Here is a 27388-nt window from a genome sequence, read left to right as displayed (position 1 = left end):
ATTTTTCCATGAATACGTTGGCTACAACCGGAGATAGGGGGGAGCCCATTGGGGTGCCCTCAGTTTGTTTGTAGAAAGTTCCATTGCAGGTGAAGTATATGTAGGTTAAGCAATGTCTCACCAGGGGGGGTACATCAGTATGCAGTCCTTGATGAACCAGGTCTTCAATGATAGCGATGGTGTCAGGTACCGGGACTTTGGTGAACAAGGACACCACATCAAAACTGACAAGCAGGTCGTTTGGGGACAGGGAAATGCCTTTGATTGTCGATACCAGGTGAGTAGAATTTAGTACCGCAGAGGTGGTTTTTCCAGTGAAAGGTCGCAGTATATCAGCAAGAAAACGTGCCAGTTTGTAGGTGGGGGAGTTGATAGTACAGACGATGGGACGAAGGGGTGTATCTTCTTTGTGTATCTTTGGAAGGCCATATAATCTTGGTGGTCTGGCAGCAGAGGGTTTCAACGAGAACTGTTTGATCTCATCAATTAATGCTATTGAATCAGAGATGATTTTGTTCGTTTTGGTGACCAGGCTGTTGGTGGGATCTCTTTTTATTTTTGTATAGCTGCCATCGTTGAGTAGTTCTCAACGATGGCAGCTACTATCAACTCCCCCACCTACAAACTGGCACGTTTTCTTATTGGTTCACTATATAGTACTGTGAATAGCTCAGATGTGTAGGCCTTGACTTCAACATAGTCATTTCTGTGATCAGTCACTAGCTAATCACTCAGTTATTTCAATGCTAAATTCGCCTAGTTATTTCAATGCTAAATTCTCCTGTTTGATTTGTACTAAGTGCCTCGGTGAATGTGTATGCTCTGACTTTAACGTAGCTATTTCTGTGAGCAGTTACAAGCTAATCACTCAGCTATTTCAATGCTAAATTCTATGCTAATTCCATTGTCAAGGGGTGCCTCTGCGGATGTGTATGCTTTAACTTAGCTATTTCAATGCTAAATTCTATGCTAATTCCTTTATCAAGGGGTGCCTCTGCAGATGTGTATGCTTTAACTTTTAACATAGCTATTTCTGTGACCAGTCACAAGCTAATCATTCAGCCATTTCAATGCTAAATTATATGCTAATTCCTTTGTCAAGGCGCTTTGTTCCTCTCACACAGCTTAAAGGCCGTGATCTGAACGTGGCTCTTTCACTCCAGCGCTGTCCTACCAGACAGTCTCGTCCCTTCACCTGATGAAGGCCGCTTGTGTTGTGGCCGAAACGTCGTGAGAATATTATTGTGTTATTTTATTTCATCAATTTATTATTTTATTCTCATTCTACATGACTTTACCGAAAGAACCAAAGAAGGTATTTGCTGATGTTTAATTATAATTTTCGTTGATATCAGTGGTGTAACATCTCTATGTATTGATTTCCAGGGGTGTTTACAGCCCTTTTATCAATCGACTTCTGGCTGAGGGCCTCCCCACACCTCGTGGGTCATGAGGGCTATTTAATTCTAGTCATCCCACACTGGTCAGTACGGGTTGAATATGGGAAGCAAAGACTCCAGACACAGAGTACAGCAATGTATTTCCTGCACTTGCTCCCCGCTGTCCGTCATGCAGCTCCAAAGAGTCTATGTGTGTAAGTCGTATTATAAGGATACGTTTCACATTTAAACATTTTGGATTTGAATATTTTTTGCTTTTGATTTTCGGATTATTTACAATTCGTAAGAATGTACAATATATTCATGTGAACAAGAGTGACGAAACCCGATGCCACGTGATACGTGTCGTCGTGAGTGACGTCACAATGGGCAATGTCATGTTTTCTGAGCAATCCAAAGCAATGTTTAATTTTCCCTGGATTGTCCGAAATATTGTAGCTAGGCTTGATTTTTTGGATTTACTTTTAGAAACAGAGACATTTGGAACATATATACATATACAATATATTGAATGTACTATATTTGTACTGTATATGTATATAAACTGTATGAGATTGTATATATGTGCATATGTACTTTAATAGTGAAATGTTAAAGATGTGGCCCTGAAATTGCTTGCTCATGCCACTGCTGGTGGAAGGTCCTCCACTAAAGAATGCTCTAGATTGCCCCTCGAGATGATATTTGGCCTACTCGTCCATGATGGCCAGACGTCTTGGACACGGTGGGAGTACCCACATTTTACCCCATCACATCTGAACTGCCAATCATCTAACTGCGGTGTCTCCGTTTATACTGCTGAGCATATGTGGGATAACTGAAGAAACCTAGCCATTATTTCAGCTGCCATGCCAGGCGATCGCACTGGAAATCTATAAACTGCAATTCTAGAAATGTAACTATTATGCCATGGCAGCATCCCATGGGATTGTATATAAGTGTATATGTATGTCTATATGTACTTTACGTGTATATGTACTTGTGTATAGCCTTAGTAGGTGCTTGCTGATACTCATTGTTCAGTCTGTATTGCTATACAGGAGATCTGTGTGAGTTCTACATCTGACACATGAGTGTATGTGTGTGTGTGTTTGTATGCATTTGTCTGTATGCATGTGTCGGGCCAGTACCTAGTGATGTCACGGTCATTGCTGAATACTCCAAAGAAAAAGGAGATCAGGCCGACGATTGCAGCGAAGATCAGCATCTTTGTGTAGAAGCCGAGCCATGCAAAATAGAGCCCCACTTGCTCCCCGAAGTATGACCTGTGCCGACAACATCACTCGCACACACAGCGCAAACATCACCAACCGCACATGGCACCAGTGGTGTAGCTATCGAATATGTAAGCAAGGACCATGGGCTGGAGGGAAATGTGAAGAGCAGGGAAGGCATGGGCAAATGCTATTCTGGAACTCCATTTCCCCAGCCGTCTGTGCTATCAACTCCCAGCTAGCATTCAAGTCCAGCCTTAGGACCTTTCTGGACAGGGCACGTCCCTAAGAGGTACGATGGCCTGTGGTCGAGACTAAGAATGATGTGGCAGTCAAGAGAAGGAATGCGTCTGAGAGGATGTGCACCACAGAGATTTAAGTAATGAAATCAGCATGTGTGCAGGAGCCACATGGATCGTTGCATCAGGAGACTGGGAGAGATGGCGAAGGCTTGGGGAAGTCTTCATCCAGCAGTGGATAGGGCATGAACTTACCGCACAAGGTCAAGAGGCTGCTCCTTGAAAGAGCGCCCGGCTCTCGCCCACTCCCGTCGCAGCGTGTTGCGGTCACCCAGCGTGTTCGGGTTTTTGGTGGGATGAACAGACTCACTCTGACATGGGGAAAGCAATTGTTAGTCACAAACACTGCATGGACATTCACAAATTACCAGCTCCACCCCCCCAAAACTCTGCTGTGGCGCTGCTGTGGTGTAATGGTGTTGCACACTGCACTGGACTTGCAAAGTTAGAGGTCGCCCATTTGATTTCATGGGAACGACAGTTAAAACAATGACCACGTTTCTTAATCACGCTGCTTCTTCCCAGCAAGCAGTGTAAATGGGTGCACCCACAGTTAATCTATTGGTTGTTCACGTGTTGTGGGATGAAGTGTGGATACTTCTAATTCTTCCAAAGACTTCTGTCCCACGTGAAATAGTCGGCCAAATACACTTGAGAATGGCTCTCTAGAGTGCTCGTGGAGTCTTTTCCAATGCATGGATATTGAACTTATTTTGCACCGTATGTAGCCAACCATGCAAATCAGAGGTGTGTTTAGTGAGCTGGGGAACCTGGACACCTATGCGGCGCATCTCTGTGGGACACTAATGTTAAGTATGTGGTAAGCTTTAGACTATGTTATAGCGTCCTATACAGGTGTGCAATTCAGGTGTCGTACCTGGGCCTCCCGTAGGGTGTCAGTGTGCCCTCCACCCCCTACCCCCCCAACAACTTACGTCATGCAGTGGATAGGCTGCAGTATAGCAGCCATTTTCAATCATTTGGTTGATATTTAATATGTTCGTGCTGTCTTGTGGCATGGGGTTTTGCAGCATGTAGTGGACCTGTGTGAGCACACATGACACACATGACAAACATAACATGCATGAAACATAGGGCTGGGTGGGTAAGCTATTATTGACTCACTCCACTCTGAAATGTTTCCCCCTCTCCAACCACCACCAGCCTACACAGTTATAATGGGCCCACAACTCTTATTGAGTCCCGACTCGGAAAGGTCCATAGAACACCCCAAAAACTGAAGCAGATATGTACCGATTTCAGCAAGTACAATATCCAGATTTCAAGGAGACATTTTATGCATGCTTTCCATGCACAAAGGCAATTTATTCAGAATACAATACTATCAAAACCCCAAATGCCCACAATATTGGCTCGACAGGATACCTGCTCACCAAGAACCATATCAACAGTAGTCTTTCATTCTTTTGTTGTGCAGGGGAGAGTGATTGAGGGGACGTGGTTATATAATGTGGGCAGGACTTACAAAGGGTGGGGCTGCTAGCTCACCATGTCTCCTGGTTAAGCATCCCAAAAATTTGGTAGCTTTCTCTACAGGGACACATATTACCACAACCCATAAATCATAAATCCAGGCATTCTTAATAAACCATAATGATTTACACTTCTAACCACATGTCACTCAGAGATCGCAAGTTGCGATACAGAGCTGAAAACTTTAATTAAAATGATAAAAACACGACAAAACCCTTTTAAATTAACATGTTTTTGCAAAAAAACCACCCCATTCTGGCATTATTTATACAGCATTATTGATGCAAACGTACGATTTGGCTGCGTACGGCCGGTGGGATGAGGACGTCATGATCCTTTATAGGATAGATGTCCTGCTGCGAACGCCGGTAGGGTGCCGTGAAATAGTCCGGTTGTTTGGGCACGGCTCCCGGCTTCAGGTGGTGAATATTTCCCAGGTAGTGAAGAGGCCCACTGTCTGAGCCTGACACCTGGGGGAGGTCGCTCTCCTTGAGTGGCACCTGTTTGATTTTAAATGTATTAAACCCTTTGCCTCGAGCACATGGAATCATCATCAGCCAAAATCAGTCCACGAATGGATGAAGGTCTCCCCAAGTTGTTGCAATCTATACAAGTCCTATAATACAACAAGTCCGATAGTACAACAAGTCCTTTAATACAACAAGTCCTATAATACAACAAATCATATAATACAACAAGTCCTATAATACAACGTTCTATACAAGTCCTATAATACAACAAGTCCTATAATACAACAAGTCCTCTAATACAAGTCCTATAATACAACAATTCCTATAATACAACAAGTCCTATAATACAAGTCCAACAATACAACAAGTCCTATAATAATACAAGTCCTATAATACAACAAGTCCTATAATACAACAAGTCCTATAATACAACAAGTCCTATAATAATACAAGTCCTATAATACAACAAGTCCTATAATACAACAAGTCCTATAATACAACAAGTCCTATAATACAACAAGTCCTATAATACAACAAGTCCTATAATACAACAAGTCCTATAATACAACAAGTTCTATAATACAACATTCAATACAAATCCTATAATACAAGTCCTATAATACAACAAGTCCTATAATACAACAAGTCCTATAATGCAACAATTAATATCCCAAAAGCCTCCACTGCATATCCCACCCACTCTTCAAGTTGTCCCACCAATATCCCCAGTCATGAGCACACGCACATGAGCCAATCTTATCTCGCCATCTCTATGATATACATCATCTTGGGCACGTTCTCTCCTTCTGCTGCCACTCCAATGTCATTTTCGGCCAGCAGACATCATCCCTTCAAGCAACGTGCCCTTCCCGAGCCCATTCACTTTTCTAAAAAGAGTCAATATGTTGCTAATATGCATATTTTTCCAAATGTACGTTTTTCTAATCCGTTTGTATATTTACGTCTCTCGATATCTCGTAATGTCAGTGCTACGATTATTATCGTTGAACGTCATAAATTATAATCATCACAATCATCACCCTCACCATCATACTCTGTATCACATGCATGATCATCGCAATTATTATCACAACCATGATGAATCTTCACAAACATTATTGTCATCACATTCATTATCACCATCATAATCACAATCATCACCACAATCATCATCACAATCATCGGCATCATCATGATCATCATTACAATGACCATCAGAATCTTGCCTGGATGTGTAGAATCTCGGCATAGGTGGTGAGTGGGTTCCATGGCGCGTGTACTTTCACAAAGGTGGTGCGTCCGCTCACCGACTCCTAGTGGATGGCACGAAGTTCATCGTCAGACTCTAGATGAGTGCATTTAGTTGTATTTATTAGACTTTGTTTGACCAGGTGAGAGTTCAAGGGAACAGGATGGTCTCATTTGGAAGAGTGTCCACGGCCGCGTGGATTTTCGTGCTTGTGTCACGTGTTGTTAGCACCTCGTGCCGATCAACGTGTGGCACAACCCAAAAGCAAATTGCATAACGTACGTGCAGTTATCGAACACTTATTACTACAGTATAAATAGCTGGCATGCCACATTAAGGTGGAGACTGTTATACCCTCCAGTATAAATGGGTAAGCCACAATTAATCCATCTTAAGATTGTGCATGGTGGGGTAAAGTATGGGTATTCGCTATCTCTTTCAAGACGTCTGGCAAGCAGAGAAGAGTAGGCCATATACCCTCCAGCGGGGATCTTTAGCGCTCCTACTCAAGGAATGTATGCCAGCAGTGAAATTATGAAGCAATCACAGTCTAACACCTTTTTATTTGTATACAGTGTCTGTCATCTATAGCAGAGAGACACGCAGGAAACTTACCTCCTTGGGTTCAATCTCGAGATCTAGCCCCATCTTCATCAGGCTTGCCTGATATTCGGTCCTCTTCTTCTGTCAAACAAAATTGACCATCTGTGTTATACATTGTTCTCAGTTGTGTCACTGTGGGAGTCAAGTCAAGAGGTGAGGAAACTTCTTGAACTCTTACAGTGAGTAGAGCCTCACATGGGAATCAATCAGAGAACGGCTCTGCAAAGTAGCATCACTGAACTGCTTCAGTCGGTGTCACTTCAGCAGACCTTAATAAAATAAAAATTTGCACAGCTCTTTGTCAATCAACTCTTTGAGTTTACCTTATTTGTTACAGGGATGGTCTCACTTAGCTAGTTGCTTTGCTATTTTACAAGGGAGATAGATCCATTGTGCGTGGGTACAATAGCAACAAAATAAACAAAAACATCAATATTGCAGAGAATGCATACTGGGTACTTCAGCACTGTTATAATAGTTTTCCATTTGGCAGTTAGAATGTGGATATTACATATATCCTGTAAGTTATGTCTGGGTGTCGGTGTGTGCAATATGAAAGTGGTGTATTTATTGAGGAGTTGTGGATGGAGTGTGATACGTAACGATAATTGATTGTTGTTCGCCAAAGCAGTGAGGCGTATGGTTCAGGGTATGGATGTGCGAGTTGAGTGATGGGAGTCTAGCGTTCATTGACTAGCGTGGTCTGCAGTTGACGATACCGTTTGATAAAGGATGTATACTGTGGATTTAAAGACTCGTATGGAGGTGGCAGGGTGACTCAGCAGTCAGAGAGCTGAGCTGGCACCACTGCGTCAAACCTAGGTTTAGAGGCGTGTGGTGTTGCACGTGGGGAGGGGTGATAATGCTGGGTGCAGGAAGGTGGAGCATTATTTGTAGGTTCCTCGTTCTCACCTGATTGTTGATGGCGTCCTGAGAATGGACCTCATCATCGAACGCGAGGATGAAATCGATCCGACGGACTCCATCGCAAAAGTAGATAGTGTCCTACACGCAAAGGCAAGCACACACACGAATATGAGAGATGTAATAGCTTATGCATGAAATGTATATTTATTCATAAGCTCATGATACATGTATCAGGACATAAGTTAATCTGCTATTTGTATGCAAGTTGTTTATTGCTATGATGATGTACTTGTTTACCCAGGAAAACCTCAATGAGTTTACATTTTTATTTTCAAGGAGGGTCCTACCAAGTTCTGTTTTTTTGCAGTCGAGAACGAAGTTGCTTAGTTTAATTCCAATTGAATAATTTGCATGTATTTTTTCAGCATTGGTACGTTTGGCCAATACCAGTTACACTGTGTCATTTAGCTATGGGAGGAAACCAGAGACCTGGAGAAATGTGTACACAAAGCATCTAGCCCCTGTGCATTATACAAAAAACATCAGTATTTTCTAAAGTGCATTGTGGTAATGCTATCTTAAACCACCATCAAAATAAAGTTGAGCAAATGTGACAGACTAACAGCAGCAGTTATGCAGTGATATGCAACTGTGGACCGGTGTAATCCTCATTCGGACTCATCAGCACAGTATAGTCACCAAAACGCACTGCTGCAAAGGCTGCAAATCTATAAATGAGGAGCAGCCATGTCTACACTTTGGGGCCCATTAGTTGGCGAATGCAAACAACAACTAAATCTGTAAATACCAGGAATCTCCCATCTTTTACATTAGCCAAGTTAATTTATAGGCTGTGCAAATCCACGTTGTGCCGCATCGTACCTGGGCCAGGGTAGATTGAAATGATGACGTCGAAAAGTCTTGCGGCACCGTTGAAGGCTGAGCCTCATGCCCCTCCGCTCCCTCCTCCTCATTCATTCTCTCCACGAGCTCTGCATAGGTAATGTGCGGGTAGAGGGTTCATTGCATTAGGGACAGGGGAGGCAGGTGCAGGGATGGGAATGTCGGTAAAGAACCGCACATGGTACTCATGTGTAAAGCTTTCTCATAAATGTTGACGCTGCTCCAGTGTGAGTACACCTGTGGTATAAAGTTGTATTACCATTAGGGGACTTTTACCCCATTGAATATCGTACACTTTAACAAAGCCGTGCCCAGCATGGTCAGACACAAACCAGGGCAAAAAATATTAGTTGGAATATGCAAAGTCATTTTTGCCCTGACAGCTTGTCAGCTATACTCTTTGGTTCTTTCGGTAAAGTCACGTAGGTGAAAAAAAATAGAAATAGAAATAAATCACGACGTTTCGAATGCAACACAAGCACTCATCATCAGGTGTGACAACCACAGCAAGGAAACTGTTTTACTGAAGTGGGAGAGAAACCAGGGTTAGGGCAGTTAAATAAGTCAGAGAGGGGGAGGGTGGGGGTGAATGGGGCGAGGAGTGCGAGCGCGGCAAGCGCTGCAGAGACGCTGAAAGTAAAAAAGAGGCAACATGATTACTGCCAAGATGGAAGCTTGTCAGCTTCTGCGAGAGCTTCCCCGTGACCACACAGATCATGGTGGTTACTTGACCACATTTCAATTGAAGTGCTGTCGTCCCGACAGTTCTGTTCCTTCACCTGAAGAAGGCCACTTGTGTTGTGGCCAAAACGTCGTGATTTTTGTTGGTTTATTTTTTACCTACGTGACTTTACCCAATAGAACCAAAGAGTATGGATCCTTGCAGTCACGACAGCTTCAAATCCACATTTCACCACTCTGGTTAATGTGGGTTGGTGAAGACGTATAGTATGTATAGTACAACCAATTTTGATGGACTGCCCTTTGCTGCCCACCATGTAGCCCGACACCACACTTTTAGACCTGTTATGCACTATCCTGGCTCAAACCCTGCTGGGTTATCACGTTTTTTTTTATCACCGTGCCTCGATTCTTCCTCTTAACCTGCATTTTGTATCCACGAGATAACATGTGCAGTTTTATATGGACGTGCCAACAGTGCCTCCCACATTTCTATTGCCTGGTTCTCCACTGGCCGTTTTCCATGTTGCGCTAGAACCAAAAACCGGGATACGCTAACCTCACGCGGTGTCTGAATATGGCTTGGGGCCAAGCAGGGCCAGGGGCGGGGATAATGACGCGTACATTGTGCGTGACATTCGGTGAGTGCACGGTAAGGACACCAGCGCACACCACACCAGTGGTTCTCAACCGTTGTTGGCTACCGGTGCCCCCCCTCGTTGTTGAATTTAGTTTAAACCGAGTAGCCCCCCCCCACTCCCCCCTTGACCCAACGTGGTTCTGAGAAATCAACGTGTGAATAATGAACGTCAATATTTTAACCAATTGTCCACTTTGTGAGAGGTATATCCTAACCAGCTGCTAGTAACTGCAAGCGAATAAAAACAAATTAAACGGACGCTCTGCACGCGAGACGTCATTATTCCCCTGATTGCTCTTGTAAACCCGCATTGTGTACGATCAGTGAGTTTAGAAAGTGCTTTCATATCGTTCCAGGTTACCACGTGGATACAAATTGTATCGTAGTTACTTTACATTGTCCGATTCATACATGACTATTCACCAATGACTCATGTCGATATGATTTCACATATTTATACATTATCTCACGTACACCCTGGGGCATTGCCACATAGCCCCCAGGGGTCCGCGTACCCCCGAGTAAAAAAAAAAATACTGCACTACACCACCCACATGCGTCTCGACGCGCTCGTCACACGTGACGTCCGTGGCACGGCTCGGGTTCCGCAGTGGAAACATAACTTGGTGCCTTGAGAGCCACACGGGGCTGGCTCGGCACTGCCCTGGCGCGGCTTGGTAGCGAGGTGGAAAATAATTCGCATCACGTGGAAATTTATAGCAGCCAAATAACTCTGAAAGCACGTTGATTCTAAATGTTAAAGGAACAACCGGAGGACCCAGGGAATAATCCACGCGGCCACGAGAAGACAGAGAGAGAGACACGCAAACTCCAAATATTACAGGCGTCACAATTTGGATCGAACTCACGGACTTCCTGCATACGAGGCGAGGGAGATAACATCTTGCGAGGGAGATAATATCTTGTCATGGAGATAACATCGTGTCAGGGAGATAACATCTTGTGAGGGAGATAATATCTTGTCAGGGAGATAACATCTTGCGCGGGAGATAACATCTTGCGAGGGAGATACCATATTGCGCGGGAGATAACATATGTACTCTTTGGTTCTATTCGGTAAAGTCACGTAGGGGAAAATAAATAAATAAACAAAATGAACAACAATCACGACGTTTCCGCCACAAAACAAGTGGCCTTCATCAGGTGAAGGGACCAAAGAGTATGGATCCTTGCAGTCACGAAAGCTTCAAATCCACATTTCACCACTCTGGTTAATGTGGGTTGGTGAAGACGTATAGTATGTATAGTACAACCAATTTTGATGGACTGCCCTTTGCTGCCCACCATGTAGCCCGACACCACACTTTTAGACCTGTTATGCACTATCCTGGCTCAAACCCTGCTGAGCATCCGATTAAAACACTGACGAGATCTCAATATTTAAAACTGGCCCAAAGCCCCGTCATAGCACGAACATTACACTTTACCTATCTCAACAAATGTGGACATCATGAATCTTTGGTCTAATCTCAGATCTTGTGAGTTATAACTCGGGAGCTCCTCATGCACAGCCAGCCAAGGATAACTCCCTGCTATAGTGACGTCACAGCAAAAGGGCGTGACGTCACCTAAATATGGGCGTGGTCAAAAGCGGCCCCATCCCCCGCTCTTCCCGACCTTGCTTCCCCCCTCGCCGAGGTTACCCACATGAACAATAATAATAAATCATAGATGTACATTATGAAAGAATCAATGATTTTTCACGAAACTGCTCCTGTACGGCCTTTTGCCAATCCCCTGCTGGAGAGCCTCTTGACGATCGCACGAATCGTGTTGGTTATTTGCACATACTTCACCATGCCGGTGAGTATGGGTTGGTAAAGGAAAAGGAGGAGCATTAACGTACAAACAAAAACCTATTTTACTAGAATGCCTTCTGCTTCCCATCATGTAGCCTGTAACACCTGGTATGCACTATCCAGGCTCCAACCTCCTTAACGTTAGATGGAGACATCTGGCACATCCCCAGCAGTTTTGTCCACAGGCTCAACATTTAACACAAACACACATCTCTAACACTAACGTTAAACTTTACCTATCTCGACGAAGGTAGACATCGTGAATCTTTGATTTTTTCTCGAATTCAGAGTCAGAAGTCAGGAGCTCGTCGCGTGCACAGCCAGCCCACGATAAAGTCCGACCCAGAATGATGTCACCGTGACGTCGGTTCAATATAGGCGTGGCCAGAATGTGGGTGTGGCCAACGGCGGCGGCTTCCCCGCCCCCCGCTGCCCCTCCCCGCAGGTTTCTCTCAACCCTCAGTGCGCATGCGCAGGCCGCGCGTCTCGGACATCGCCTTCAGCGGCCGTTGGCGACGCGGCGGTTGTGGCGGGAAAATTAATTAAAAAAACTTCTCCGAATAATCGCGACCTTTAACTACCCTCACGGATAATCCACACGGATCTCTGGACGGCAAGGCGAAGACGATCAATGGAATAATCTCCGGTGAGAGACGGAGAGAGATGGGCAGGCGTGAGGGCGAGCCAGGTTCAACTTTGTTGAACGCTGAGCGCAGAGTGAATGGGGTTTATACTCTTTGGTTCTATTGGGTAAAGTCACGTAGGTGAAAATAAAATAACAATTTTCACCTACGTGACTTTACCCAATAGAACCAAAGAGTATGGATCCTTGCAGTCACGACAGCTTCAAATCCACATTTCACCACTCTGGTTAATGTGGGTTGGTGAAGACGTATAGTATGTATAGTACAACCAATTTTGATGGACTGCCCTTTGCTGCCCACCATGTAGCCCGACACCACACTTTTAGACCTGTTATGCACTATCCTGGCTCAAACCCTGCTGGGTTATCACGTTTTTTTTTTATCACCGTGCCTCGATTCTTCCTCTTAACCTGCATTTTGTATCCACGAGATAACATGTGCAGTTTTATATGGACGTGCCAACAGTGCCTCCCACATTTCTATTGCCTGGTTCTCCACTGGCCGTTTTCCATGTTGCGCTAGAACCAAAAACCGGGATACGCTAACCTCACGCGGTGTCTGAATATGGCTTGGGGCCAAGCAGGGCCAGGGGCGGGGATAATGACGCGTACATTGTGCGTGACATTCGGTGAGTGCACGGTAAGGACACCAGCGCACACCACACCAGTGGTTCTCAACCGTTGTTGGCTACCGGTGCCCCCCCTCGTTGTTGAATTTAGTTTAAACCGAGTAGCCCCCCCCATTCCCCCCTTGACCCAACGTGGTTCTGAGAAATCAATGTGTGAATAATGAACGTCAATATTTTAACCAATTGTCCACTTTGTGAGAGGTATATCCTAACCAGCTGCTAGTAACTGCAAGCGAATAAAAACAAATTAAACGGACGCTCTGCACGCGAGACGTCATTAGTTCCCTGATTGCTCTTGTAAACCCGCATTGTGTACGATCAGTGAGTTTAGAAAGTGCTTTCATATCGTTCCAGGTTACCACGTGGATACAAATTGTATCGTAGTTACTTTACATTGTCCGATTCATACATGACTATTCACCAATGACTCATGTCGATATGATTTCACATATTTATACATTATCTCACGTACACCCTGGGGCATTGCCACATAGCCCCCAGGGGTCCGCGTACCCCCGAGTAAAAAAAAAAAATACTGCACTACACCACCCACATGCGTCTCGACGCGCTCGTCACACGTGACGTCCGTGGCACGGCTCGGGTTCCGCAGTGGAAACATAACTTGGTGCCTTGAGAGCCACACGGGGCTGGCTCGGCACTGCCCTGGCGCGGCTTGGTAGCGAGGTGGAAAATAATTCGCATCACGTGGAAATTTATAGCAGCCAAATAACTCTGAAAGCACGTTGATTCTAAATGTTAAAGGAACAACCGGAGGACCCAGGGAATAATCCACGCGGCCACGAGAAGACAGAGAGAGAGACACGCAAACTCCAAATATTACAGGCGTCACAATTTGGATCGAACTCACGGACTTCCTGCATACGAGGCGAGGGAGATAACATCTTGCGAGGGAGATAATATCTTGTCATGGAGATAACAACGTGTCAGGGAGATAACATCTCGTGAGGGAGATAATATCTTGTCAGGGAGATAACATCTTGCGCGGGAGATAACATCTTGCGAGGGAGATACCATATTGCGCGGGAGATAACATATGTACTCTTTGGTTCTATTCGGTAAAGTCACGTAGGGGAAAATAAATAAATAAACAAAATGAACAACAATCACGACGTTTCCGCCACAAAACAAGTGGCCTTCATCAGGTGAAGGGACCAAAGAGTATGGATCCTTGCAGTCACGAAAGCTTCAAATCCACATTTCACCACTCTGGTTAATGTGGGTTGGTGAAGACGTATAGTATGTATAGTACAACCAATTTTGATGGACTGCCCTTTGCTGCCCACCATGTAGCCCGACACCACACTTTTAGACCTGTTATGCACTATCCTGGCTCAAACCCTGCTGAGCGTCCGATTAAAACACTGACGAGATCTCAATATTTAAAACTGGCCCAAAGCCCCGTCATAGCACGAACATTACACTTTACCTATCTCAACAAATGTGGACATCATGAATCTTTGGTCTAATCTCAGATCTTGTGAGTTATAACTCGGGAGCTCCTCATGCACAGCCAGCCAAGGATAACTCCCTGCTATAGTGACGTCACAGCAAAAGGGCGTGACGTCACCTAAATATGGGCGTGGTCAAAAGCGGCCCCATCCCCCGCTCTTCCCGACCTTGCTTCCCCCCTCGCCGAGGTTACCCACATGAACAATAATAATAAATCATAGATGTACATTATGAAAGAATCAATGATTTTTCACGAAACTGCTCCTGTACGGCCTTTTGCCAATCCCCTGCTGGAGAGCCTCTTGACGATCGCACGAATCGTGTTGGTTATTTGCACATACTTCACCATGCCGGTGAGTATGGGTTGGTAAAGGAAAAGGAGGAGCATTAACGTACAAACAAAAACCTATTTTACTAGAATGCCTTCTGCTTCCCATCATGTAGCCTGTAACACCTGGTATGCACTATCCAGGCTCCAACCTCCTTAACGTTAGATGGAGACATCTGGCACATCCCCAGCAGTTTTGTCCACAGGCTCAACATTTAACACAAACACACATCTCTAACACTAACGTTAAACTTTACCTATCTCGACGAAGGTAGACATCGTGAATCTTTGATTTTTTCTCGAATTCAGAGTCAGAAGTCAGGAGCTCGTCGCGTGCACAGCCAGCCCACGATAAAGTCCGACCCAGAATGATGTCACCGTGACGTCGGTTCAATATAGGCGTGGCCAGAATGTGGGTGTGGCCAACGGCGGCGGCTTCCCCGCCCCCCGCTGCCCCTCCCCGCAGGTTTCTCTCAACCCTCAGTGCGCATGCGCAGGCCGCGCGTCTCGGACATCGCCTTCAGCGGCCGTTGGCGACGCGGCGGTTGTGGCGGGAAAATTAATAAAAAAAACTTCTCCGAATAACCGCGACCTTTAACTACCCTCACGGATAATCCACACGGATCTCTGGACGGCAAAGCGAAGACGATCAATGGAATAATCTCCGGTGAGAGACGGAGAGAGATGGGCAGGCGTGAGGGCGAGCCAGGTTCAACTTTGTTGAACGCTGAGCGCAGAGTGAATGGGGTTTATACTCTTTGGTTCTATTGGGTAAAGTCACGTAGGTGAAAATAAAATAACAATTTTCACCTACGTGACTTTACCCAATAGAACCAAAGAGTATGGATCCTTGCAGTCACGACAGCTTCAAATCCACATTTCACCACTCTGGTTAATGTGGGTTGGTGAAGACGTATAGTATGTATAGTACAACCAATTTTGATGGACTGCCCTTTGCTGCCCACCATGTAGCCCGACACCACACTTTTAGACCTGTTATGCACTATCCTGGCTCAAACCCTGCTGGGTTATCACGTTTTTTTTTATCACCGTGCCTCGATTCTTCCTCTTAACCTGCATTTTGTATCCACGAGATAACATGTGCAGTTTTATATGGACGTGCCAACAGTGCCTCCCACATTTCTATTGCCTGGTTCTCCACTGGCCGTTTTCCATGTTGCGCTAGAACCAAAAACCGGGATACGCTAACCTCACGCGGTGTCTGAATATGGCTTGGGGCCAAGCAGGGCCAGGGGCGGGGATAATGACGCGTACATTGTGCGTGACATTCGGTGAGTGCACGGTAAGGACACCAGCGCACACCACACCAGTGGTTCTCAACCGTTGTTGGCTACCGGTGCCCCCCCTCGTTGTTGAATTTAGTTTAAACCGAGTAGCCCCCCCCACTCCCCCCTTGACCCAACGTGGTTCTGAGAAATCAACGTGTGAATAATGAACGTCAATATTTTAACCAATTGTCCACTTTGTGAGAGGTATATCCTAACCAGCTGCTAGTAACTGCAAGCGATTAAAAACAAATTAAACGGACGCTCTGCACGCGAGACGTCATTAGTTCCCTGGCTGCTCTTGTAAACCCGCATTGTGTACGATCAGTGAGTTTAGAAAGTGCTTTCATATCGTTCCAGGTTACCACGTGGATACAAATTGTATCGTAGTTACTTTACATTGTCCGATTCATACATGACTATTCACCAATGACTCATGTCGATATGATTTCACATATTTATACATTATCTCACGTACACCCTGGGGCATTGCCACATAGCCCCCAGGGGTCCGCGTACCCCCGAGTAAAAAAAAAAAAATTACTGCACTACACCACCCACATGCGTCTCGACGCGCTCGTCACACGTGACGTCCGTGGCACGGCTCGGGTTCCGCAGTGGAAACATAACTTGGTGCCTTGAGAGCCACACGGGGCTGGCTCGGCACTGCCCTGGCGCGGCTTGGTAGCGAGGTGGAAAATAATTCGCATCACGTGGAAATTTATAGCAGCCAAATAACTCTGAAAGCACGTTGATTCTAAATGTTAAAGGAACAACAGGAGGACCCAGGGAATAATCCACGCGGCCACGAGAAGACAGAGAGAGAGACACGCAAACTCCAAATATTACAGGCGTCACAATTTGGATCGAACTCACGGACTTCCTGCATACGAGGCGAGGGAGATAACATCTTGCGAGGGAGATAATATCTTGTCATGGAGATAACATCGTGTCAGGGAGATAACATCTTGTGAGGGAGATAATATCTTGTCAGGGAGATAACATCTTGCGCGGGAGATAACATCTTGCGAGGGAGATAACATATTGCGCGGGAGATAACATATGTACTCTTTGGTTCTATTCGGTAAAGTCACGTAGGGGAAAATAAATAAATAAAATGAACAACAATCACGACGTTTCCGCCACAAAACAAGTGGCCTTCATCAGGTGAAGGGACCAAAGAGTATGGATCCTTGCAGTCACGAAAGCTTCAAATCCACATTTCACCACTCTGGTTAATGTGGGTTGGTGAAGACGTATAGTATGTATAGTACAACCAATTTTGATGGACTGCCCTTTGCTGCCCACCATGTAGCCCGACACCACACTTTTAGACCTGTTATGCACTATCCTGGCTCAAACCCTGCTGAGCGTCCGATTAAAACACTGACGAGATCTCAATATTTAAAACTGGCCCAAAGCCCCGTCATAGCACGAACATTACACTTTACCTATCTCAACAAATGTGGACATCATGAATCTTTGGTCTAATCTCAGATCTTGTGAGTTATAACTCGGGAGCTCCTCATGCACAGCCAGCCAAGGATAACTCCCTGCTATAGTGACGTCACAGCAAAAGGGCGTGACGTCACCTAAATATGGGCGTGGTCAAAAGCGGCCCCATCCCCCGCTCTTCCCGACCTTGCTTCCCCCCTCGCCGAGGTTACCCACATGAACAATAATAATAAATCATAGATGTACATTATGAAAGAATCAATGATTTTTCACGAAACTGCTCCTGTACGGCCTTTTGCCAATCCCCTGCTGGAGAGCCTCTTGACGATCGCACGAATCGTGTTGGTTATTTGCACATACTTCACCATGCCGGTGAGTATGGGTTGGTAAAGGAAAAGGAGGAGCATTAACGTACAAACAAAAACCTATTTTACTAGAATGCCTTCTGCTTCCCATCATGTAGCCTGTAACACCTGGTATGCACTATCCAGGCTCCAACCTCCTTAACGTTAGATGGAGACATCTGGCACATCCCCAGCAGTTTTGTCCACAGGCTCAACATTTAACACAAACACACATCTCTAACACTAACGTTAAACTTTACCTATCTCGACGAAGGTAGACATCGTGAATCTTTGATTTTTTCTCGAATTCAGAGTCAGAAGTCAGGAGCTCGTCGCGTGCACAGCCAGCCCACGATAAAGTCCGACCCAGAATGATGTCACCGTGACGTCGGTTCAATATAGGCGTGGCCAGAATGTGGGTGTGGCCAACGGCGGCGGCTTCCCCGCCCCCCGCTGCCCCTCCCCGCAGGTTTCTCTCAACCCTCAGTGCGCATGCGCAGGCCGCGCGTCTCGGACATCGCCTTCAGCGGCCGTTGGCGACGCGGCGGTTGTGGCGGGAAAATTAATTTAAAAAACTTCTCCGAATAGCCGCGACCTTTAACTACCCTTACGGATAATCCACACGGATCTCTGGACGGCAAGGCGAAGACGATCAATGGAATAATCTCCGGTGAGAGACGGAGAGAGATGGGCAGGCGTGAGGGCGAGCCAGGTTCAACTTTGTTGAACGCTGAGCGCAGAGTGAATGGGGTTTATACTCTTTGGTTCTATTGGGTAAAGTCACGTAGGTGAAAATAAAATAACAATTTTCACCTACGTGACTTTACCCAATAGAACCAAAGAGTATGGATCCTAGGAGTCACGAAAGCTTTAAATCTAGAATTGAATGGGGTTTGCTTCACTCAGCACGCGGCTTGGACACTTCGGTGTGCAAAGTGTTGTCTGGTTGTGCCGTGTAAAGGAGGAGGACATTCAGTAAATGTCGTTGGTTTGTTAATGGGAGTGTGTGGCGCGGTAATGGACTGGGTACGACTTACAACACAAGTTCTGCTCACATTGCACGCTAAGGGTTAGCACGGCGATTACTGTGTGCATTTATTAGTTATTGTTTATGTTAAAAGTAGTATTGATTGTTAAGACAATAATGTTTAGTATTTGTAGGTGAATAATTTCAATATTGTACAGTATAGCATTGTCCTGCTGTGTGCCTCTCAGGTGGCGAGCATCAGTGCAGCAATATTCAGTACGTGGTTGTAATGTACTTCTATAGCCCCCTGCCACCAGTGCAGCAATATTCAGTACGTGGTTGTAATGTACTTCTATAGCCCCCTGCTACAAGTGCAGCAATATTCAGTACGTGGTTGTAATGTACTTCTATAGCCCCCTGCCACCAGTGCAGCAATATTCAGTACGTGGTTGTAATGTACTTCTATAGCCCCCTGCTACAAGTGCAGCAATATTCAGTACGTGGTTGTAATGTACTTCTATAGCCCCCTGCCACCAGTGCAGCAATATTCAGTACGTGGTTGTAATGTACTTCTATAGCCCCCTGCTTCAAGTGCAGCAATATTCAGTACGTGGTTGTAATGTACTTCTATAGCCCCCTGCCACCAGTTCAGCAATATTCAGTACGTGGTTGTAATGCACTTCTATAGCCCCCTGCCACCAGTTCAGCAATATTCAGTACGTGGTTGTAATGAACTTCTATAGCCCCCTGCCACCAGTGCAGCAATATTCAGTACGTGGTTGTAATGAACTTCTATAGCCCCCTGCCACCGGTGCAGCAATATTCAGTACGTGGTTGTAATGCACTTCTATAGCCCCCTGCCATCAGTGCAGCAATATTCAGTACATGGTTGTAATGCACTTCTATAGCCCCCTGCCATCACCAAACTCACACTGACCAGCGTGGTGAAGTATGGTAAATAACCCCTCCCCCTGGGAGCTGCATAGCATGGGACAGCTGTCAGCCAGCAATGGATTTAAAAAGGAGCTGTACTCCGCACACGTTGTTATTCAGGGTAGGGTAAGGAACTTGGAGGTTCGGTACACATAATGTGCTCGAAAAGTATTGTATTCTGTATGTGTGTTGAACCTCTTTCGCATCATACAAAGCCAACCGTGCTCTTCGGAGATGCGATAATATGTAAATATAAGTAGTCATACTACTGTAATACCACTTAATATTTAGCATTCATTGTATTAGTAGTACGGTAATTTTTTGATATGCAGGTGTGCATGCCAAACGTTAACCAATGTTAAATGTTAAACCTTCTCTTTTGAATACAGTGTGTTTTAAACATGGAGTTGTCTCCAGCTAATTCTTAAATGTATATCATTCATAATGTAGTAGTAGGCAGGTAGTGCATTTATGACACTTCAATTGTACATATAGCTTGCAGGTGTGATGAAGGAAACCATGGGAAAGGCAGGAATTTTTGTTGAAAAAAGGACAACAGCCACAGTAGCTTAAGAGACCTAACGCGAAGTGGTCGACACTGGCCCATGCGATCGCGTTGCGACGTCGGACCCACTTTCCGCACACAGCAGCTCCTCATGGTGCCCCCCATACCAGGACCAGTGGTGACCTGGTAGCCACAGCCATTCCTCTCCCTGGCCCCATCCGGTCCGGGCATCCCAAATCGTACAAAATGTACAGCAACGGTGGTGAGACAAACAGCCCTTCGGGCGACAGCACTTTGACGGACACAAGCCCTCGCGGCAGCCTGGGCAGCTCGCTGCTCCGGACCGGAAGCGGCGGCTACCGCAGCCCTGTGGTGTGCGGAGAGCGGTGCTGCTCGTAGGCGAGCGGTGCGCTGGACGCCTACATCGAGGACTTTGAGCAGAGCGGAATCTGTGCGTCACCGCCACCCAGGATACGTGCAGAGCACAGCGCCGCGCAGCATGGCGGAGCGGAGACGCGCGGAGGAGAGGAGGATGCACAGTGTGGATGAGGGTGGGTTGCGCCTCTCGCCACGCGAGGTATCGCTCCGTGGTGCTTGCGCTCGAGTGGCTATCGAGTGCACGCGGTGCAATGGTATCGAAGCTATAGTAATAGGTTTTTACCCTTTTATCTGGCACAAACACTGACACCTTTATACAAGGGATCATGTTTGCAATAACCACAACACAAGTAGTCAAAATGCAAACAAAAAAGACAACTCTGATAATATGCACTGTCCTTGAATTTGATTGGTCCACACCCGAGACGGCTTTTCTGAGATCCCAGTCTCCACTGGTGTTAGAATAAGAAGACGCCAAAAGGCGTCTTCTTATTCTTAGCGTCTTCTTGTTTGCATTTTGACTACTTGCGTTGTGGTTATCGCAAACATGATCCCTTGTATAAAGGTGTCAGTTTTTGTGCCAGATAAAAGGGTAAAAACCTATTACTATATCTTGTTACTGGCAAAGGAGGTCTCACAAGGTATCGAAGCTAGTTGACTGGAGGGGGGATAATTGGAGAGGAGAACCCCATTTATTTGCTTGTACTGGGTGCTTGTCAATTATGCTATGCTATCATGAATGTAATGTAATTCCCCTAGAAAAAAAAAACCCTTAATAAGGTCTAAAGATACATTTTCGTGAGAGTCCCACACTGGGATGCTTGGCAAATTCCATTAATGAGTTCATTTTATGTCAGAGAAAACTATCCACAGTAAGCACACGCATAAGAGAGGATAGCATAGGTCTGAACAGATAGGTCGGTGCATGCATTTCTTTCTCCTGTCATCTTCCAGCAACTTCACTAATTATCGAGTTTGTAAAGTTTGTGAAATCTAAGTGATCCTCCAACCTTTGTGTCAAAATTTGCAGATCCTAGACTGGACACATCTGAAGTTTAAACAATAACAGCTCATGCACTGATTTATCCCATATTCTCACAAACTCCACAAACGGATAACATCATTAGTTACTGATGGTGCAAAGTAAGGCAACATTGCAGGATTGCCATTCAGGGGTCAAGGAATCTAGGGGAGAGCAAATTCATTGTGTACCAGTAAAATGTCTGTGGGTCTTACATTGCAGGTGGCATGCTGCTTGTGGAGGACCTCATCTCGGGCACGTGCAGCCTCACTGCTGCGCTGCAGCGGTCGTGGCTCATAGCCCGACGGTCAGTCTAACCACGGACCAGCTCCTAGCGGCGCCAGTTGACGGTTCCTCCAAGTCCTTGCTCCGCTCGCCTGGCGCCCACCGAGACCTCGCAGTGTCGCACAGAGGCAAGCGGTCATCTCTCGGGGTCACCGCGCACAGCCTCGGCGCATCATTGGTGAGGGGCAATAAGCCAACTGAACGGTTGAGCTCAACAGTGAGAAGCAACAAGGCCCTGGTGCCATTAAATGAGTCGGCAAAGCCCAAAAATTATTTCTTTTCTAACCAGAAGAATGTTTTGTTGTACTTATGGAGCAGTGAAGCAACTAGGCGTGAGCACTTGCCGAACGGCGGCTGTGCGACAAGTACCTATCCCAGGTGGTTGACAAGCCAAAAGGATGAGCTGGATGTGTCGGGGATCACGAGCATTCCTGAGCTCAGGTACCCGGCCTGGCTGCGTGACTGCGATGTGGACTCCCAGACCAGCAGCCACGAGACGGATACCAGCACGAAGAGAGCAGGTGCCGCTCAGAGCCCGCAAAGCAGACCAAAGTACCCAGAGTGGCTCAAAGATTTGGACATCTCCGGCCTTACGAATGTAGCCAACGAGGAGCCCGTGTCAGAGGACCTTAGATCCCTAGGTGTGTGTATATATACATAGTCTGTATATAGCAGATGACATTTCATATGTTTTCAGGTACATATTCAGTCTTTTCTCACAGAGACGGCTGAGCGGCCACCCATGTGGTTGTGACATGCGATGCGTGATTCTTGATGCACAGCCTCATTGGAGGAGCTGCTGAGCAGGGCGCGCATGGAGTTGGAATCCCCCGGCTTGGAGGCCCCCTCCCCGGGCAGCTTCAACACGGACGTCTTCCTAGGGGCTGATCGTCCCTGGGAAAACCCCTCCACGCCATTGTGAATTTATCTTTATATTCACACTCACGCACAGCATAGAGGCTGCACCGCCTCTAAGTATGATGTCAGATTATGAATGTTATAAGCTAAGCAGGTAAGCCTGGTTATTACTTGGATGGGAGACTATTTGGAAATAGCATATATTATAGATTTTGGCTGCTAGGTAACCAGGAGTTAGTAATACAGCAATGGAATCTTGAATCTATATCCGGAGTTTTGCATTTTACTCCCTCTGTTTTCACCGGGTTCTCCGATTTCCTCTCACATACCACTCGCTGATGAAATTTGCAAAATATCACTGCCAAACCATCCTGAGACTTGGTGAGATTTTTCTGGCTTCCACCATGATAATAAGTCAACCAAGTAATTTTCTCTCAATCGTGTCTCTTCTCAGGGCCGTGTACCACCTGTCGCATCTGAAAGAGCTGGTTAACACCATCAAGGAGAACAAGGATGGCTGCATTTTATGGCGGTGGTCGAGGTTTGTACTCAGAAGGATACGTTTGCTTGGTCCTGCTAATTCATCAATGGTACTTCAGGTGCTGTGGTGTGAATCGCAATTACTTGTGAACTTGTGGGGCCCATGGGGTACAGTAATTGCCCTGTTAATGGAAGTGCCACAACAAAGTATTGGAAAAATGTGATGAAGTTCGTTCAGGGTTGGAGTTAGTGAATGGTTGCAGCAGTATTTTGCACAGCAAATCCATACAGACTCAAATGTCACTTGAAAGAGAACGGATATGTGAACAATATTGTGAGCACAACTAAACTTATTTTGGTTTTAGTCATTTTGGAAGGAGACTACTTTATTGGGAACATACATGCTAGTATTTGTGTAGTTATAAACATTTGGGAAATCACTGTAAAAGTACATTTGCTTATTTAGATTGCACTATACCTGTATTGTAAAATTTCAGAACCTTTTATGTAATTTGTAATCAATAAACCAAAGTTGCATATTGTATGCAACCCATGACTTGGATTGTTTTTATCATGTCTTGTTTAGCATGGTTGGTTATGTACAATGTGAAAGAAATTCAACATACATTAAATATTTTCTGATATTTGAATGTTTATATTGTACATGTATATTTATTTTACAATAAATCTGAGACAAAGGCTTATACACATGGAATTGAAAATATTCAGCTATGATTTGTATTTCTCAAGTATTTTAAGAAAAGTCAGCGAGTCTCGTGACATGTCTTCACATTTGGGGGTGATGATTGTGATGATATACAGTCATTAACCTGCTTACATTCCTAGAGTATGTAAGGTGAATTTGGGCATTCTGGGTGATGGGGTTTTAGGCCAAACACAGGCAGATGGTTGGGGCTAGATGTTTTCAAGCATCTATTAATTATTCATCGGCATGTACTATCTTACTATGATGTAAAGTTCAAAAACATGGTTCATGAAGGGAATGGAATAAAAACTCAACTGTGCACAAGTATGGAGGAATTAATACTTGGAATTCAATGCAAAGATCTGGCCATATGGCGTTTACTGGGCACCAGGGTTGCCAAACAACACATGAAAGATGTGTATCAGGCACAGCGTCTGCATTATGAAAAAAATATCACTTCCTGAAGAAGTGCATTTTGCTTCTCCTGTCTTAGGTCATCAAAATAAATTAGAGCAAATGTGACTCGACTGACACAGGCAGCATTTATACTTGTGAAGTGTTCTCCTTCCGACGTGTGGTGTGTGTCACACACACTGTCGGAGACGAGGTAGTTGCAGGAGACATCGTCTCTTTATTATCTTGTTCACACCAACTCCGGCCTCACTCGACCACGTTGCCATAGAGCCCGGCCTAGACACGACCCTGTCCGTGTTGCACCGACGGCGTCGACCGAGAAGGCCAACTACTGTCTGGCCACGCAATGATTGGGCGAATGCGGTGGCAACGACAGCGATGACGAGACGAGTCCACTCCCAGAACCGGCAGCCCGGAGCTCTCGCTCTCCGCTGCTTATATTATATTCTACTCGGCGCGGCTTGGCTCTGCCCAATCCACGCCTCCCTTCTCGAACCGACCAGAGGGTTCCAGAGGCTTCCCTATGAGGTCTTCCATGACCCTTGCCCCAATTCCTCTGCCCGGCCGGCATACCCGTATATATGCTCAACGGCGTGTGCGCAAACTTTCCACTGCAGTTGCCGCTGCTGGACAGCAGTCAGCGCTGTGTCACTACACTTGTATGAACACAAGAATTACATAATCACATCTACACTTATATGTAATGGGCTGAGATAGGCGCACACAACTTCTTGGGAGGCAACACTATTTATTAACACCAACACATTACACTTAACATAAATATCTATTTTAAGCTTTTGTGACTGCGGGCTACCACCAATCCCGAATATCCGCCCCCACAGCCCTTTAAATAACCTCCAATACAGCCCCCCAATCGGCTACGCGTGTACGAGTGACGTCCCTGCCCTCTAACCCCCGACCCCCCCGTCCCGCGCGTGCGATTGGTGTGTCCAAATCCCCGCCCCGCAGGCCTTTAAACAATCTCCATTGCCCGGCATCGGCGGCAACGCGTGTGCGAAGGACGTCATTGCCCTCTGACCCCTGACCCCCCGTTCAGTTCGTGTGAGTGGTGCGCGGGGTTGTGTGAGCGGAGACGTCGCGTTTGAGTGGCTGAGAAGCGACGGATTGATTCCAGGCAGCCACATGCCAGCCCCGAGCTATGCCCCACAAACAGGACCCGCGGACCCGAGGGGCTGCGGCGCGAGGAGAGGAGCCGGAGAGCGGCAGCCCTCTCACCGCGAGCGAGGAGTCGAGTAGCGGCTGCTCTCACTCGAGCGAGGAGTCCGGAGCCCACAGCCCTCCCGAGATCAGGCCTCCCCCGGGGGGGGGGAGCCGGGCGCCCGCGTCCCCCACAACTGACAACCTGTGTACCAACTGGCCGAGCGAGAGTTTGTGTGTATTTGAGCGCAATCGTGCCAGTGTTTAGCTGTACCAGGGAGTTTGGTGCAGCAGAGTGTTTCGGTGTAGCAGGGTGTCCGGATTGTGCCGGCACACTATCCTTCTATCTGTAATGTCGTAGGGTGAGCTCCATTAAACGTTAACTCGGACCCCAACCTGTCAAAGCGCCTAATCTCGGAACGTGGTTCTCAACCTCTTACCTCACCCATGCTACGTACCTTTGAGACGTCCTGCTTTTACAAATGTTGATGAACTGGAGGGCAAAGGTCTGGAGGACCCCACATGGAGTCTGGTTTCTCACACCCGAGCCTCCTGTGACATTTCTGGAGGCTTCTCTGGAATCTTTGTCCCATTTATTGAGTGCAGATTTGGCTTACTTCTAGCTTCATCCCAAGACGTCATCCAGTTTGGAAATACCCGAAGGTTGTGGGAGTCGCCCCGTGCTTCAGTTTCTTTCCAACCCTCGCAATGGCCGGTTGCTCACCAGCCGGAAGTCTTTTGCTGCTTACACCACGACCGAGGTGTTGAGAGCAGCCATCTCGTGGCTGGTCGGCAATGGAGATGGTATTGTCGATTTGGGGAGCGTGAGTCTGTGGCGTTGGTGGTGCTGCTGTCACCGAGGCGACACGAGTTTAGGAAATTCAGTTTTGTGGGTTTCCTGTAGCGAGCACTGAAAGATCCTCCCTTCCTCTTTCTCCACCCTTGTCTCTACTGTCTCCATGTCCCCGTTCAACTCTTTCTACACCGCTTTCCTTGAATGTGCAGCTGCCTTTACGGCCTCCCCTCTCCCCTTCTCTCCACCTCCAACCCATCTCCGTCGTAATCTCCTCCCCTTTGTTCAGGCTCTTCCCTCTCTTCCTCAGTCTATGGATGGGGTTATTGTTTATCGGGCTCTTATACAAAAAATGGAGCTTATTTTAGCCTTTGAATAGGATTTTCTGTTTTTTTCGGTAGCATGTTGCGTACATAGGGAAGATCGAGCCACGCCACCGGTTCCCATTATCAAAATCTTTGTCAACTTGTCTCCCTCGGTAGGAATGCCTTTCCTTCTCCAGCAAGCAATTGTCTTCTCTCTCTCCTCCGGTATTTCTTCCAATGCGCTTTCTTAATCTCGCTTGCTGTGTGTAACGGCTCTATCATTCAACAAGGGCAAATAAAAAAAATTGCTTTTTTTTCCTCCACTGCTTTACCACTATACCTCCTGAGTGGGTACTCGGAGTTTCATCTAATGTACTATTTGATGAGTCGCTTCCACACAGCAGAAAGGCGGTAGCTATCCGAACTGTAAATTTTTCTTCCAATTTCGATAGATTCTCGAATTATTCTTGGGCAGTAGTAGCTAGTTTTGCACAGAATTTCAACATTAAAATCAACTGAGTGTCCTTGTTGGCACGTGTGTTCTGCTACTGCTGAACATGGGTGCCAACAAATAATACATTATTTAAATGCATGCCTATAAAGGGCAGCATACTTCAATAGGGATTACCATTGGTACGGCTATTTTAATACACAATAGACAGGAAGGACAAGATCAAAGGGCTCTCATAATGCACATGCATAATGTACGTTGACTCGGTAATCTCCCCCCCCCCCCACTTTGCGCGAGAGTACCACAAATCTGGCTGTCGCCTGATGAAGCTAGTTGTAA

The 27388-nt window shown here is 46.1% G+C and overlaps 1 long non-coding RNA gene across 2 annotated transcripts; it reads left to right on the top strand.

The window, feature by feature from the left end:
* The first annotated feature begins 16694 nt into the window (after window positions 1-16694).
* LOC142930146 (uncharacterized) lies at window positions 16695-23926 on the top strand. Of its 2 annotated transcripts, none has more exons than XR_012946126.1 (5): window positions 16695-18465; window positions 20343-20751; window positions 21822-22062; window positions 22667-22802; window positions 23197-23926. It is a non-coding gene; the product is annotated as an uncharacterized LOC142930146 (long non-coding RNA). The 2 variants fall into 2 exon arrangements; XR_012946127.1 differs by having other exon boundaries at window positions 18017-18465; window positions 20671-20751; window positions 23197-23866.
* Window positions 23927-27388: the final 3462 nt, after the last annotated feature.

This window comes from Petromyzon marinus, chromosome 37 (genome assembly GCF_048934315.1).
Source record: "Petromyzon marinus isolate PM22_M1 ecotype Great Lakes invasive population chromosome 37, UKy_Petmar_22M1.pri1.0, whole genome shotgun sequence".
Taxonomy (NCBI): domain Eukaryota; kingdom Metazoa; phylum Chordata; class Hyperoartia; order Petromyzontiformes; family Petromyzontidae; genus Petromyzon; species Petromyzon marinus.
The sequence above is the reverse complement of the archived record's forward strand: the minus strand, read 5'-3'. Positions and strand labels throughout refer to the sequence as shown.